The sequence below is a fragment of the Pleurodeles waltl genome, chromosome 8, assembly GCF_031143425.1.
Source record: "Pleurodeles waltl isolate 20211129_DDA chromosome 8, aPleWal1.hap1.20221129, whole genome shotgun sequence".
Classification (NCBI taxonomy): domain Eukaryota; kingdom Metazoa; phylum Chordata; class Amphibia; order Caudata; family Salamandridae; genus Pleurodeles; species Pleurodeles waltl.
Genome location: NC_090447.1, coordinates 200,335,987 through 200,351,448, shown reverse-complemented (window position 1 = coordinate 200,351,448; position 15,462 = coordinate 200,335,987).

Below are 15,462 nucleotides of genomic sequence, written 5' to 3'. Positions count from 1 at the left end.
CTGCGTGTGAGCGACCATGTAAGGCACCCCTGGGGCGATCCTGATCGCTACCCCACGGGCGAAGTACAACGATACAGTGCCAAACAACTGCCTTCTCCAGCTTACGCTTGTATTTTCTAGAGTGGCACCTGACAAGTGTGTTTCTTAAAGTATGGCAAAATGCACCTGGTAACGTTTCAAGTATGCATGTATGGGCTGTCGCCTGCGCAGAGTCGCCATACCCCTCACATTCCATGTAAGCACGTTATACCTCGGAGTGTGTTTCTGTCTTTGTGTGGTTATGGAAATGCAGAAAGGTTGGCTGGTAGGGGGGCTCAAGGGACCCAGTCCATGGAGTACCTGGCGCATCCCACCCCCTGGCATTTTCGCCCCCAGTACTCTACTGCGTGCTCACCGCCTCTTGTGATGTTTGTGATATGTGGCAGCGAGGGAGTAAACCAATAAAAGAACAATGGGAGAACCTCAATTGGAAATAACGAAAAAACAACAATATCAAAAAATAGCACTGAATATGCGAGAACATAACAGAACCTGCAAGCAGGCATGAGGGTGAACAGGTCCATATGGAATGGGGCATGGATGATATAGGCCATATCTGGAAGTCTGAGCTCCCAGCCCTGCGGATAGACACGCTCGACCTGCTGCCCAATACCCCAGCAGGGGAAGCCCCGGGTGTGTGCCATGTATCCAACACTTCCCATCCGCTGGCTCGACAATGGCACCTGAGATCCATCGTGCAGGAGACAGAGGGCAACAGCTCATCTTGGGCCACATAGATACCAGGGCGAGTAGTGTAGTTCAATGTCATCGGCTGAGCGCAGAGTGAGCAGCGGTCCCAGGCGGGAGTCCGCAGAGTCAGAGTGGGTCTCTTGTTCAGGTTCAGTGTCTGCTTGATCTGACACCACTACGGGGGGGGGTCGGCCACAAATCGCGTTGTCTCACGCAGCAGACAAGAGTGCTCCTCCACCACTTGCTCCGGAGTGGGCTTGAGCCCTATGCACGACCGGTGCTTGTGCTTTACCTTGGGGGACGACCATCCTTCCTCTACAACATCCGACCATGCGGGCCGGGCCAGGCCCTTGGCATGGAGCCAGGTCCAAGCATCTTCTGGAGAAGTAAAGATATGCACTTTGGAACAGTCCTGTAAACAAAGTTTGGCAGGAAACAGGAGTGCATACTTAATGTTGTGTTAACGGAGGCGCTCTTTTTCTTGGTAGAAGGAACCACGTTTCTACTGAACCTCTACGGTAAAGTCCGGATAGGCCGTGATCAATGTATTTTCAAATTGCAGAGGGCCTTCTTTATGAAACAGCTGTAATATTAGGTCCCTGTCCCAGAAATTAAGTAGTCTGGCTATCATGGGGCGAGGATGGGCTCTCGGAGGCGGGGGTCTACATGGGAATCTGTGGGCCCGTTCAATCGAGAAGAGCTTCAGGATTCTGTCCCGCAAGACAGTCTCTGTGAGCCACTTTTCTACGAACAATTCGGCATTGGGATCCTTGACTCACTCTGGGAACCCCACCAAATGGATGTTGTTCTGCCTAGATCTGCGCTCCGCATCCTCAGCCCTGCGCTTCAGCCCATCTACCTCCGTCGACAGATGGAGCATCTTCTCCTGGAGAGCTCTAACAGCGGGGGTCAATTCGAACAGGTCTTTTTCCACGTCTGTGACCCGGTCAGCTAGCGCACGATGGTCGGTCTGGAGTAAGTTGACATCCGTTATTACTTCACCAATTTTCAATTCCAGGGTGGTTTTAGTGTCCATCTTGGCCTGCAACACTCTATGGGGGTGATTCTGACCCCGGCGGTCTCAGACCGCCGGGGCCAGGGTCGGCGGGAGCACCGCCGACAGACCGGCGGTGCCCCGCAGGGCATTCTGACCGCGGCGCTTTGGCCGCGGTCAGTGCAGGAAAACCGGCGGTCTCCCGCCGGTTTTCCGCTGCCCGTCAGAATCCTCCAAGGCGGCGCAGCATGCTGCGCCGCCTTGGGGATTCTGACACCCCCTACCGCCATCCTGTTCCTGGCGGTTCGCCCGCCAGGAACAGGATGGCGGTAGGGGGTGTCGCGGGGCCCCTGGGGGCCCCTGCAGTGCCCATGCCAATGGCATGGGCACTGCAGGGGCCCCCGTAAGAGGGCCCGCTTGTATTTCACTGTCTGCATAGCAGACAGTGAAATACGCGACGGGTGCAGTAGCACCTGTCGCACCTTCCCACTCCGCCGGCTCGATTACGAGCCGGCTTCATGGTGGGAAGGTCGGGGGAAAACTCAAAATACCCGCCGCGGTCTTCCGACCGCGGTACGGTATTTTGGCGGCTCCCGCCGGGCGCGCGGTGACCGCGCCCGGCGGGAGTCAGAATGACCCCCTATGTGTCTTTGGCTTGCCCTTTCGACCTCTACGATATTGGGGGAGGCCACGGGGGTGTCAATCCGGGTCCACCACAAGCATGTTAACACAGAGGGATGGCGCAGGGGGAAGGACATCCACCACCCTGACTAGCGACCCCCTATAGGGACATGAGGGTCACGTCACCGTGAAGCGTGGGCTCGTTCCACTGGACCCCCACCGGGTGAATAATGGCCAAGACAGAGCCGGGGATGTGCTCCACGTTGACAAATGTGAGGTTGTATGGGTGATACCAGGTACTTCACTGTTGCACCACTTGTGTATGGGGGAAACCCAGCCAATCCTCAAATCCTGGAGAATGTTGTGTTTCACAGGCCAGGGCCGAGCAGCTCGGAGGTGCGGAGCCACACTCCCTCGGAGTAGAGCACAGTTAATATTGCAGCAGCCCTCGAATCCTGCTCACATCGTCTCGTCTCCTCAGCGCGGCACCTTCGCACAGCACTATACTTCTCGTTTGCCGGCGCCCATCAGGCCCTCCAAGGGATGTATCCGACCACAGGTCACGGGCCGAGCGGCTCTAAAAATGGCATGGCCCTATATGTGACGCTGATGTGCTGCTCCAAATGTTCAGTGCTCACGTGAGTCCGCGCATAGCGCCGCATGACCCAATCTGTTACTGGTTGTGGAGCGCGGCCCCTTCCTATGTCGGGGGAGCGGCGCGAGTCAGCTAGATCCAGCCCACCCCACTGCAGCGATGCTATGCACTCCTACCGGTGAGGCCCACGATTGCACCACAGGCCTTCCTGCCAGGATCATCGAGTCAGTCTCAGCGCTCCTCCGTTACGCCCCTCCAGTTCCCCACTTGTTCGATTAAGGCCGGAGCACAGCTGGGAGAACCGGGTCAGAGGGGTGTCTGGTGATCCACCGGAAAGGACCGGGGATCGCCGTTCTTCAGGAGAATTTGGTCAGCCGGGAGCGGAGCAGCAGATTATGCTTGTGCTCCGGTCACCATCTTGGCCACACCCCCCCTACACTCTACTATGCATGCCTTTCGACCTTTTTAAGAGTTGTGAACTGAGAGGTCACACCATTGATGCAGTATACCACACACACCTGTTGCCTTGGGATGTAGTGTGACTGAAAAGAACAGCCCCACGCCACATCTTACTGTGCATGCCCATCACTCAGAGAAGCAGTCTGACTGGAGAAACCAGTCCCTTGCCACACTCTACTATGCATGCTTGTTGCCTTGGGAAGGTGTCTGACCGGAGAGCCCAGTCCTTCATCACACCCTCTTATACATGCCTATCACTTCACCAACCCACTCCACAGGCCACACACTCGACCCCATCTTCTCAGCCAGCAACCACGTCTCTTTCAGCCACACCACCAAACTCAGCTGGACAGACCACCGCTGCATCCACTTCTCCTACCAGAAACCAGTCACTCACCACCACCGCACACCCCCCCCCACGCAACTGGAGCAAAATATCAATGGATCAACTGATCTCCACTCTCACCCGGGCCCCACCCCCTGGCACCCCAGACCCCAACACAGCCACCACCAACCTGCATCGCTGGATAGAAGATTGTGCCAACACCCTTGCACCACTCCAAAAAAAAAAAAAACACCTCCCACAGAATCAAGGCCAGCTGGTTCACCCCAGAACTACAGGAATCCAAACGGCTATGTCGCAGAATGGAAAAAAACTGGCACCTTGACCCTACCAACTCCAACTACATCGCTATCAAGGGTGCCCTACGCAAACATCACCAACTGATACGCACCACCAAAAGGACCCACTTCGAAAACCGCATCAAAACCAACACTCACAACAGTAAAGAGCTCTTCGGCATCATCAATGAGCTCACCTCCCCCAGGACCTGCTCCAACGAACCCCCGCCATCACAGGAGTTCTGCAACTCACTGAAAACCCACTTCCGTCGAAAGATAGAAGAAATCCACAATAGCTTCAAAGCCCAGACCCACCAGCTGACTACAAACACCCAAGAACCCAACGCTCCAAGCAACACCCACCTCCTCCACACCTGGACCCCCGTCAACATAGAGGACACCGCCACCACCATGGCCTCCATCCACTCCGGATCACCATCGGACCCCTGCCCACACCATATCTTCAATAAGGCAAACATCATCATCACCCCCCACCTCTGCAAAACCATCAACAGCTCCTTTGAGTCAGCCACCTTCTCAGAAAGATGGAAGCACACAGAAATCAATGCACTGCTGAAGAAACCAAAGGCAGACCCAGATGACCCCAAGAACTACCGGCTGATCTCCCTCCTCCCCTTCCCAGCCAACGTCATCGAAAAAATCGTAAACAGCCAACTATCCTGGTTCCTGGAAGACAGCAAGGTACTCAACACCTCCCAATTCAGATTCCTCAGAAACCACAGCACCGAGACTGCACTCATTGCTGCCACAGACGACATTAGGACCATGCTCGACAAAGAAGAAACAGCAGCACTCATCCTTCTGGACCTCTCCGCAGCTTTCAACACGGTATGTCATCACACTCTCCGCACACGCCTCCACAACGCTGGAATCCATGACAAGGCACTCGACTGGATCTCGTCATTTCTCTCAGGCAGAACCCAGACAGTCCGCCTCCCACCGTTCCTGTCAGAAGCCTCCAGAATCATCTGTGGCATCCCCCAAGGATCTTCGCTCAGCCCCACGCTCTTCAACGTTTACATGGCCCCCCTCGCCAACATCGCACGAACCCACCACATCAACATAGTTTCCTATGCAGACGACACTCAGCTCATCCTCTCCCTCACGAAAGACCCTACAACTGCAAAGAACAACCTCCACAACAGACTTCACGCCATCGCCAGCTGGATAAAATCAAGCCACCTCAAGTTAAACACAGACAAGACAGAAATCCTTATCTTTGGCACCAACCCCTCAGCTTGGAATGACTCCTGGTGATCCACCTGCCTAGGAACCGCTCCCTCACCCACCACCCACTCACACAACCTAGGCTTCACCTTGGACTCCACACTCAGCATGACTCAGCAGTTCAATGCCATCTCCTCTTCCTGCTACAACACTCTCCGCATGCTCTGCAAAATCTTCAAGTGGATTCCCGTCGAAACCAGGAAAACTGACACCCACAACCTGGTCAGCAGCCGATTGGACTACGGAAACGCCCTATATGCAGGAATAACAACCAAACTCCTAACAAAGCTGCAAAGAATCCAGAATGCATCCGCCCGCCTCATTCTGGACATTCCATGCCGCAACCACATTTTCCCCCACCTCAGAGACCTTCACTGGCTACCAGTATCAAAGAGGATCACCTTCAAACTCCTCATCCACGCACACAAGGCCCTCCATGACACAGGCCCAGCCTACCTCAATGACAGACTCACCTTCCACACCCCGACCTGCAATCTTCGCTCCACCAGCCTCTCCCTCACCTCCATCCCCTGCATCTGCCGCACCACCGCTGGAGGAAGGTCCTTCTCTCACCTAGCCGCCAAGACCTGGAACTCCCTACCACTCCACCTTCCCCAGACCCAAGACCTCTTGACATTCAGGAAACACCTCAAGACATGGCTCTACGACCAATAGCTCCCCCCCTGCGCCTTGAGACCCTAATGGGTGATTAGTGCACTCTATAAATCCTTGATTGATTGATTGATTGGAGAGGCCAGTCCCTTTCCACATTCTACTACACATGCCTGTTGCCCTCGGAAGCTGTCTGACCAGAAAGGCTGGTCCATAGCCACATCCTACTGCACACACTGATTACCCTGGAAGTGGCCTAACTGGAGAACCCAGTCCCTTGCCACACTCTACTATGGATGCCATAAAATTGGGAAATTGTCTGTCTGGAGAGGACAGTTCCTTTGTTTTGCAATTCTTTACTGATTGTTTGAAGCATCACAATACATTGCAAAGGGGGGCATAAAAAGGGTGATTACGTGACAGCGTGACATAACATCAGAGATGGGGCCTTTTGACGGGCAGAAGTCACAGGTTTTACAGCGCAATTGCAATACATAGATCCTTCCATGTACTGGGGCAAGGACTAAAGTATGGACTAGTGATCATATCCCTTGGGGAGACCCCCGGTATGCTAGAGTTCAGATGTAAGATCACTGAGGTAGGGTGATAGGGATAAAAAGGGACAGGTTACGGTCTATGTCAGGCGTCCATAGTCATCTTCATAGGGGAGCAACCGGAGGTGGGGGGTGGCAAGGGATGGGGATTGCAGGTGGTGAGGAGGGGTAGGTATACGGATGGGTGAGGAAGTAGGGGGAGTGGAGGGGAGGAGGGGGTACACTGGTGTATATTTGTATATATGAATGTCCACAGGGGTAATGGGGTGTACTGGTGGATGTATGGGTATATGAAGGGAGGTGTCGATTAACGCACATCAGCATGGAGGAAGGGTGTCCAGGCATGAAGAAAGACCAGGTGTAGGTGTCAGCTCCTCCCTCCCCACTCTAGCCGAGGAGACTCATCAGGGTATGTGGGTCACTCTCCAGCTCCCAACTCCAACTCACAAACAGCCCAACTGTCAGTCTGTCCCAGACATGGATTCCACAGGCAGGCAGAAACACAGAATAGTTAAACAAGAAAAGGACCACTTTTTAAAAGTGCTATTTTTATTTTCAAATAAACAATCTAAAAAACAACTCAGCCAAAAGATGTATTTTCAAATTGTGATTTTGGAGACCCCAAACTCCACATCTCCATCTGCTCCAATGGGAAACTGCACTCAAAAGATATTTAAAGGCAGTCCCCATGTTAACCTATGGGAGAAATAAGCCTTGCAATAGTGAAAACTGAAATTGGCAGTATTTCACAGGACATTTAAAATACACCAGTACATGCCCTACCTTTTAAATACACTGCACCCTGCCCATGGGGCTATCTATGGCCTACCTTAGGGGTGGGTGATTTGCATGTAGTAAAAGGAAAGATTTGGGCCTGGCAAAGTGGGTACACTAGCCAGGTTGAATTGGCAGGGCAAAACTGCACATAGAGACATTGCAGTGGCATGTCTGAGACATGTTTACAGCGCTACTCATGTGGGTGGCAAATTCAGTGCTGCAGGCCCAGTAGTAGCAATTGATTTACAGGCTCTGGGCTTCCATAGTGCTCCTTACTAGGGACTTACCAGTAAATCAAATGTGCCAATCATAGAAAACCAATTCCCAATATTCTTTAGCTAGAGAGCACTTGCACTTTAGCATTGGTTACCAGTTGTAAAGTGTCCAGAGTATCAAAACCAGCAAAGTGTCCAAGAACAGGGAAACCATGCCAAGAGCTGCCAGGTCTAACACACGCACAAAAAGGGAATACATAATAAATGAGTGGCCGAGCTGCTCATTTATTATTCACTACTCCTGGCAAGGAGCTCCATTTAGTGCCCTTTAGGTGATAATTTACATATATTCAGCTGCATTCAAGTGTTGCGAGGGTTGTAGAGAGTACAGCAGCCCCCTGAAATACTTACAAAATATTCCCCTATGTATCCTGTGGTCTATAGAACATGACTTCAGGAAAATACAATGATATTTTTAAACATTCCAAGGGCTGAAGCTTTTGCTTTTAGCGTGGGAATGCAGGGACCCCTATTGGTTAGATTTATGGCTGCATCATATGGCTTTTAAAAGAACATTTCTAACACCTGTTTAATTGCATTATTTAAATGTTTATTCACAGTCATTGCAATAATTCATTGTCAAAGCCAATGGGCTTGTTTTTTTAATAATGTACTGACTGCTTGACAAAACCAATAGGCCTAACTTTTATAGGTTCACATTAACTTACATTTAAAAAAATCACAGGTTAAAGTGGTATCATAATTAGGTGACAACATCAGTTTGCAATATAACATTTTAAACAAAACAAACACTGAAGTTAACTGAAGAACCTTAACTCGAGCCCTGATGTAACAATTAATTGCACCTTTCTCATGCACTGCCTATACTCTCACATATTACATTACATGCCTCTTCTAGGGGCACCACCAGAATGAAAAATCATAGTTTTAAAAAGCACTAGGGCATTATGAGGCACTCCTTTGTGGAGCAGTGAATAATAAATTAGCGTCACTGGCCGCTCATCAGTTATTCTCTGTCAAATTTGGTAATATTTTCTCAGTGTGCTGGTCTCCCCAGGAAACCCACAGCTGCTTTTTTATCGATTGTTCTGTAACTTAAGCTGCCTTCCCTTGCTGGAGCAGGATACTTTTTTGAGGGTATCCCAGTGCCCACCCATAGCACCCACATGTGCATGATTGATGGGGGCTATGGGGGTGGGGAGCTCCAGGGCAAATGATGCCCCTGTTGGCTCCCATATTCTTCAACTCCATTAGGGACCACAAGGGAAGCTGTTGAGTAACTGGGGTACCTACTTCCCGCCCGGGCAGGAGACTGCCAGGTTAATTATTGGTGGATACCCTAGTGCTCACATAGGAGACCCACATGTCTAGAATTCATTGGGAGCTGTGGGCGAGAAACACTCTCTACGTAGGGATTACTGACACCTCCAGAAGAGACTCAAGATAATACAAAACACAGTGGCAAGGCTCATCCTCAACCTCCCCAGAAGAACCCACATCACATCTCACCACAGAAAACTACACTGGCTCCCAATCCAGAAGAGTTGCCAATTCAAGATGCTGACACACGCTTAAAAAACTCTACATAACAAAGGACCAGCATATCTCAACAAATGCCTAACCTTCCACCAACTGACCAGACACCTCAAATCTGTCTCCCACTTCTTTGCAGACACCCCCCGGATATGCCGAACCAACAGCGGAGGACGCTCTTTTTTGCAACTGGCAGCCAGGACATGGCACAACCTTCCCCTCCACCTCAAAACTTGCCCATCACTCTAGCAATTCAGGAAAGAACTTAAGACCTGGATATTCAGTTGAAGACCATCATGCAGCAGCCTAACTCGCTAGTGCCTTGAGATCCTCACTGGTGATTTTCTGTACTTTTTAAATGACTGATTGATCAAATTATTCGAGCAACGCATTTACTGTACTTAATATAAATGTGCATAACTGTAACTTACTGTGACATGGTCATCTTGACAAGGTGCTTCCATCGACAACAATCTTCAGAGATTTTTCAATTATCTTAAAAGTGTGCAATTACTGCCTGAGCAGTTGTAGAACCAGACTGACCACCTTCCACAGAAGGCTCTTATTAAGGCATCCCTGACCAGAATCTGATGCCTGATTTTGGCTGGCTTACGAATGTGATGTGTGTTGTTGCCTAAGACTTCTGGCTAGTTGAAGGCAGAGGCAGCACCAGTCAAAGATGTAATGGCAGACTATCTTCTCCAGCACTTCGACAATGAAATCCACTATTTAACTTCCATCATTACATCACCACTCTAACACAACATTCCGGGGAATGATTCTAGTGAGATCTGAAACAGGACGAATACCTAATGAAATTAACGATCTGTTACCTATCCTCAAGTACCATTCAGCAAACTTGCCTGCTCACAGTGGCTTCCAAAGATGTTGGCCACTTGTGGCCTGACAGACATCTGACATCTCCTCATACAGCACAACTTGTCTGAAGACAGGTATTTTTCCCAGAGAAAATCTTTATATGGTGAAGCTCAGTCACCAATAATCCGGTCAATGTCAGGAAAAACAAAGGGAAGTCAGCACCTCAACTATCTCCTGACCAGTCTGTCAGTCCCACAGAGAAAAGCTTTTACCGCGGCATCCTCAATACAGGATAAGCACCCACATGAGCGCCATTTCACCTGTCAGCTGTGTCTTCCTGCATCATAAAAACCTTAATGCCATGGCCACTGCACACTTTGCTAACTGCATTGAGAGGCGCCCTTTGGATTAGTGCACATCCTAGTGGTGAAACATAGTCATGCATAAGTACTCAGCTGGGTGAAGAAGCGGCCTCAATGCAGACATAGCAGACACGCCAACTACCAAGCACCACCCTCCGCACATGCACTAGTGCCAAAGCAGGATAAGAAGAAGGAAAAACGGCAGGCAATCCACAAGAAGATCCTGCTTCCAACTCCCATGGCACCATGGGATATAAAAATATCAACCATCTGCAAAATCAACACATTTGCCTTTAAAGTGCTGGTGGAAACAAACCACATTTTTGCATGTCCAAGTGTAAAAAAAAATCAAGAACTTCTGGTGTTGCCAATGGTTATGATCCAAATAGCCTCACTTTTTTGTTATTACCCTGCTGTTTTGCATTGCCAGGGACCTCTGCGTTGCCTTATTAATTAGAATTAGGGTCCGGTCTGTTTTCTTCCAGTTGAATTAGTACAGTGCTCTCTACTTCAGACAACACCAGACTGAACCAAATGTGCTCTTGAAAGCGAACAAAAAGAAGTAGAAGGCAAAGTAGACAGCGTAGCTTTCCTGCTGACAATGCCATATTTATTTAATACACACAGCTGGGGATTTGCGTTTGAAAGCACGGAATAAATCATGAAATAAAAGTTGCCTTCCAAAGTTTGACAGAGAACAATCCAGTAAACTGCCATAGAAATATGTCATACTTTTTGTTTCCACTTTTAGTTGTCATATTTGGATGAGACAGCACATCCTTTTCTATACAAAGGGAAAAATCACTTGAGATCTGCAGTTTATGAAGAGGTCAGGAAGGCCTGTCCTTCTTTGCTGTTAACCACTTCCTGTACAGCGGCCTTCAACTTCCACTTTGACGTCCCCGAGGGTCTGCATCAAGGAAAGTCTTTAATGTTTAGACTTGTGAAAACATGGTTATGTAAAACTCTTTGGTGAGATGAGATCTCTTCAGGAAGTGATTATGTAAATAACAGGAAGGGTCAAATTCGCAGCAGATGTTCAGCATCTGCTTACAAGGGCGTTGGCTGCTTTCATTTTGACTCTTAAACCAAGTCGATTGATGCAACCTGAATTTTCATATAAAGGAGCATTTTTGACTAAAAATATATTGGCCTGTGACTAAGTAGAAATTAGAATGAAGAAAGAGTTAGCTGTTCTAAATGTTGGCTTTCCGCACGAAGTTGTCCAGGACAGGACTGCAGATGATAGCATGAGTCTAGCATTCCAGTGGCCTATCACCAACATGCTTTCGAGGGGCACTGCCAGGCTGATGAAGAAGGCGAACAAGCTCTCAAACGCCCATGTCTGTAGTGGAGCAGCACTGCTCCTTCAGACATGAATTGAATTTGGGCACAGAAGGGATGTGAAATAGTATTACTCGGATAGGGATTCCCTTTGAAAACCATGTTCGCACAATTTTGAAAATATCAGTGCAACATAATGTATGATAATGATAATAATAATAAGAAGAAGAAGAAGAAAAAGAAGAAGAGGAGAAGAAGAATTACATTGATGACAGCAATAACAACAATATTAACGCTAACTGTTTATGCAATGCTTCATACCTCAGTTGAAGAAGGAGAAGAAGAATAACAACAATAATAATAAAATAAATATGTATGTGATGCTTCATACCACACTCCCCCCACTTGCAAGGAAAGTAAATAAATTGTGCTACAACCCCATGACAGAATGTATTTTCAGAGCAAAATGTGAATGTTTACGTGTTAACAAAGTTTCAAACTCTCCATCTTCTGGGATTCTCTTCCTTTACACCTCCAAATGACGCAACAAGACATTATAACATTCTGGTGCGGTCTGAAAAACCTTCTTGCTCCAATTCACAACGTGTCCATAATCAGACTGCAAGTGCAACCTAAGGCTTTTTGCCAGGCAGCCTCCCATATCCGCCTCTTGCCAGAGCTTAAAACGAACTTTCTGTCACGTTTGAATTATCCTCCATACCTGACCACTGCGGCCTCCTTTGTCTTCCATACACTTCCTTACCACCTTCACCCCCATGAAAGCACTTGGAAGGGAACTTACAGCAGGGTTAACGCTACACAGAACAATTTAATACACTAATAAAAGTTGTCAATGCAAAACTTCAAGTGGCATCTTATAAAAAATTGGAAGAGTAACAAATTATAAGTGTCTGGGAATGGCTAAGAATTTATTAAGTGCTCGTTCACCAACACAGGCATCTTGGAGCTAAGGAACATTAGGTTTAAAAGGGTAGCAAATAAAAAGAACAGATACAACATTAACAGATTTTGTTGATTTTCAAAGCCTTTCTGAAGGGTAGGTGAAACCTGCAAAAGTATACCAGTGCAGTGAGAGAGCAGACCAGAACCTTCTGGTGCTGTTCTTTTCTCTTCCACTTATGCAAAGCAGGACAGCGGAGCAATTTTACTTGTTGTACTGTGTTCCATGACGTTTAAGTCAATCTGGGCCTCAATAGATCAGCACTTTTCTACATATGAGGTCCTTTTCTGATGCTAAATGGGGTGGGTGAAAGAGGTGGGTTGAGGAAGGGCAGCCTCAGGTGATGGGGAGAGCAGGTGAGAACAGGGCCTGTGTGCGAGAACCTAAGGAGTCACGGGAGCATTGAGGCTCCACCCATGGCCTCCAACATGCCCTGAGTCTGTGAGTGCCACAGTCACATTACCAGCCCGCGATGCAGGGGCGCCTCGTAATGCCCTGAATAGGCTTAATTTTGCATGTCTTAGTTTATGTTGTGCTCCACGGATGGGCATGGGTACCACCTACAGTGATCCTAGTGTTGTGGGGGTAGACTGCAGGAAGTACAGAAACCTCCTCCAGCCCCCCAAGAAGGAGACAGTGGAACATGCCCTAAGTCTCCCAGGAAATATTTGTCATGCCCCTAAAAGAGTGTAACCATGATTTCAAGCTTTCCCACAGCGGGAACTTTTTCTCTTGGGTATGGGAGTGGGGGGATTCCTTTTATTTGGTTATGCTTGCTTTAAATTGCAATGATTCAGGTAAAATGCGTTATTGACAAAGATGATGAACACTGCAATACCTATGCTTATAATGATTTAATTTAAATATGATGACTGTTCCCACTGGGTTTAATTGTGAAATATAAAATGTGATTGATGTATTAAGATGGCGACAATATGACAAATCCAGTAGGCCTGTCTTAAATGTTACAACACCCTTTTATATTGTGATGTTGAATTGAGTGTAGGTGAGGGTATGCTGATTACTTGGTCATGAGCCATTAGGGGTGAAATGTGATATGAGTGTGCTACCAGAGTTATTTCCATCTAGGTAATGTATATATTTGTAAATTAGTAGTGTGTATGTAATACAATTATTTTTCCTTTGCAAAAGAAAATACATTGACTGGACAATAATTTATTGAGTGTTGTTGTTGCACGACAGCAAATTGAAATTGCTCTCCCACATCACCTCTCCTGAGTAACCCTTGAACTGCTTTACTGCGCTACCCTGACAGAGTTAAGTGCTACAATGAGCCACTTGCTCCAAATAATGAGACAATTGTGGGTTTATTACTTGTGAAGGATGCACATCCTACGTAACTAATAACTCAATTTCTTAGCTTGAGGTTTCATGCAGGAAAGTGCCTGCAGAAGAAAGAATAGGAACACCACAAAATAAAACAATGGACGGGGTGTTGAAACTTTTCAAACACTCACACTCAGTCACAGATCTGGGTTTACTCCATCCTTGTTTTGCTCACCTCATCATCCCAGTTTGGACCCAGCCATCTGCAAATCAGTCTTGACCCTTCTCCCAATGAGATCAGTCCAGCCCGAACTGCCAAGCCAGGTACTTCCTGGACTGGAAACAAGCATCCTGGGACCAGACTCAGGTTATCAGACCTCATCACTCACGCTAGCTTGAATCCAGTGGCACAGTGAGCAAAGGCCCACGTCTGGGCATACCCTGGCCATTTATGGTGACATTTGAAACACAAAAGTATGATTGACGGAGTGTCAAAACCTTTCAAACACTCATCCCCAGCCATAGATCTGGGTTTAATCCATTGTTCTTTTGCTCATCATGCCACCCTTGTTTGGACCCAGCCATATGCAAATCAGTCCTGACTGTGCTCGTCATGGGAACTGTCAGCCCGAACTGACAGGATAGGTCCTCCGTGGACTGGAAACAAGAATCCTGGGACCGGTTTCGGGGTATCACCCCCTCATCAGCCAAACTAGCTTGAATCCAGTGGTACAGCAAGCAAGCTTTGGCAGCATATATTTTCAAAGAAGCTTATAGAGCTGACCCAATCAGGATTTGAAATGATTTTACATGTTCCAGCAATATTCCAGGAAATGATGCTGAGGACATTCCCAGCAGAATTAGATGCCTCATCGAGCTGGGGCTGCCCAAATTTACAGGGGACAAAAGTAGGGCCATAGTTCTTGATTAATGGTTCCTCCTTAGCCAGATGATGCCATATTTCCTGCTTTGGGGGTATGCAATTTACTGCCCCAGACATTTTGGGGCAGCTTCAATATACATCTTCTAGTGTGACCAATAGGTCAAACACATTGCTGGTAGGTACATTATGCTTGAATCTAACTGGCTTGGAACAATCACTGACCTTAGGACCTATTACCCTAGGCAGTGCGGATGGTCTATAAAAGTAACTCAAAGGTGACAGCTGTATAGATCCTAGGAGTTGAAATTGGTTGCCAAAGAAATTTAACAGGGATTTAACCACCACTGGCAATCTAAAATTGATGATCAGGCGATCTCCCTTACTCTCTTTTTTGACAGGACCTACCCAGGGGGTTCTTCTCACCATTAGGATTTCCGATGGTAAATCCGGCCTCCAGCCAGTCTTGCTTTTCAGGCAGTTAACTGTTTCATTGTTCAGGCCTGCATTATCTTCGTAGGTTGAAGTGGGAATGGTTGGCACATTTTCAACACCAGAACATACGGGGCACATTCTTACTGAAGCTGGGCAAAAGTGTGGTACCAGTTCGGTCAGACTCTCTTTGGCTTTGCAGTTCAGGAGGGAGGGTTCATGGAAGGAGTAGATCCGATCTCTTTCATTGAAGCGGGGCTTACTTTCGGGGGAGAAGACACTCCAGGCCTTGCCCCTTGGTGAACAAAATTTGAAACACCCCAACTCAATTTGTTGTGATTCCCTGGAGGCCTGGTTGCTTAACTTAGCTTCAATGACTCACGGACGAATATATATATATATATATTCAAGTTTGCTTGATATGAGCCCCAATATGGAGTCCTTGAGGTCATTATGGA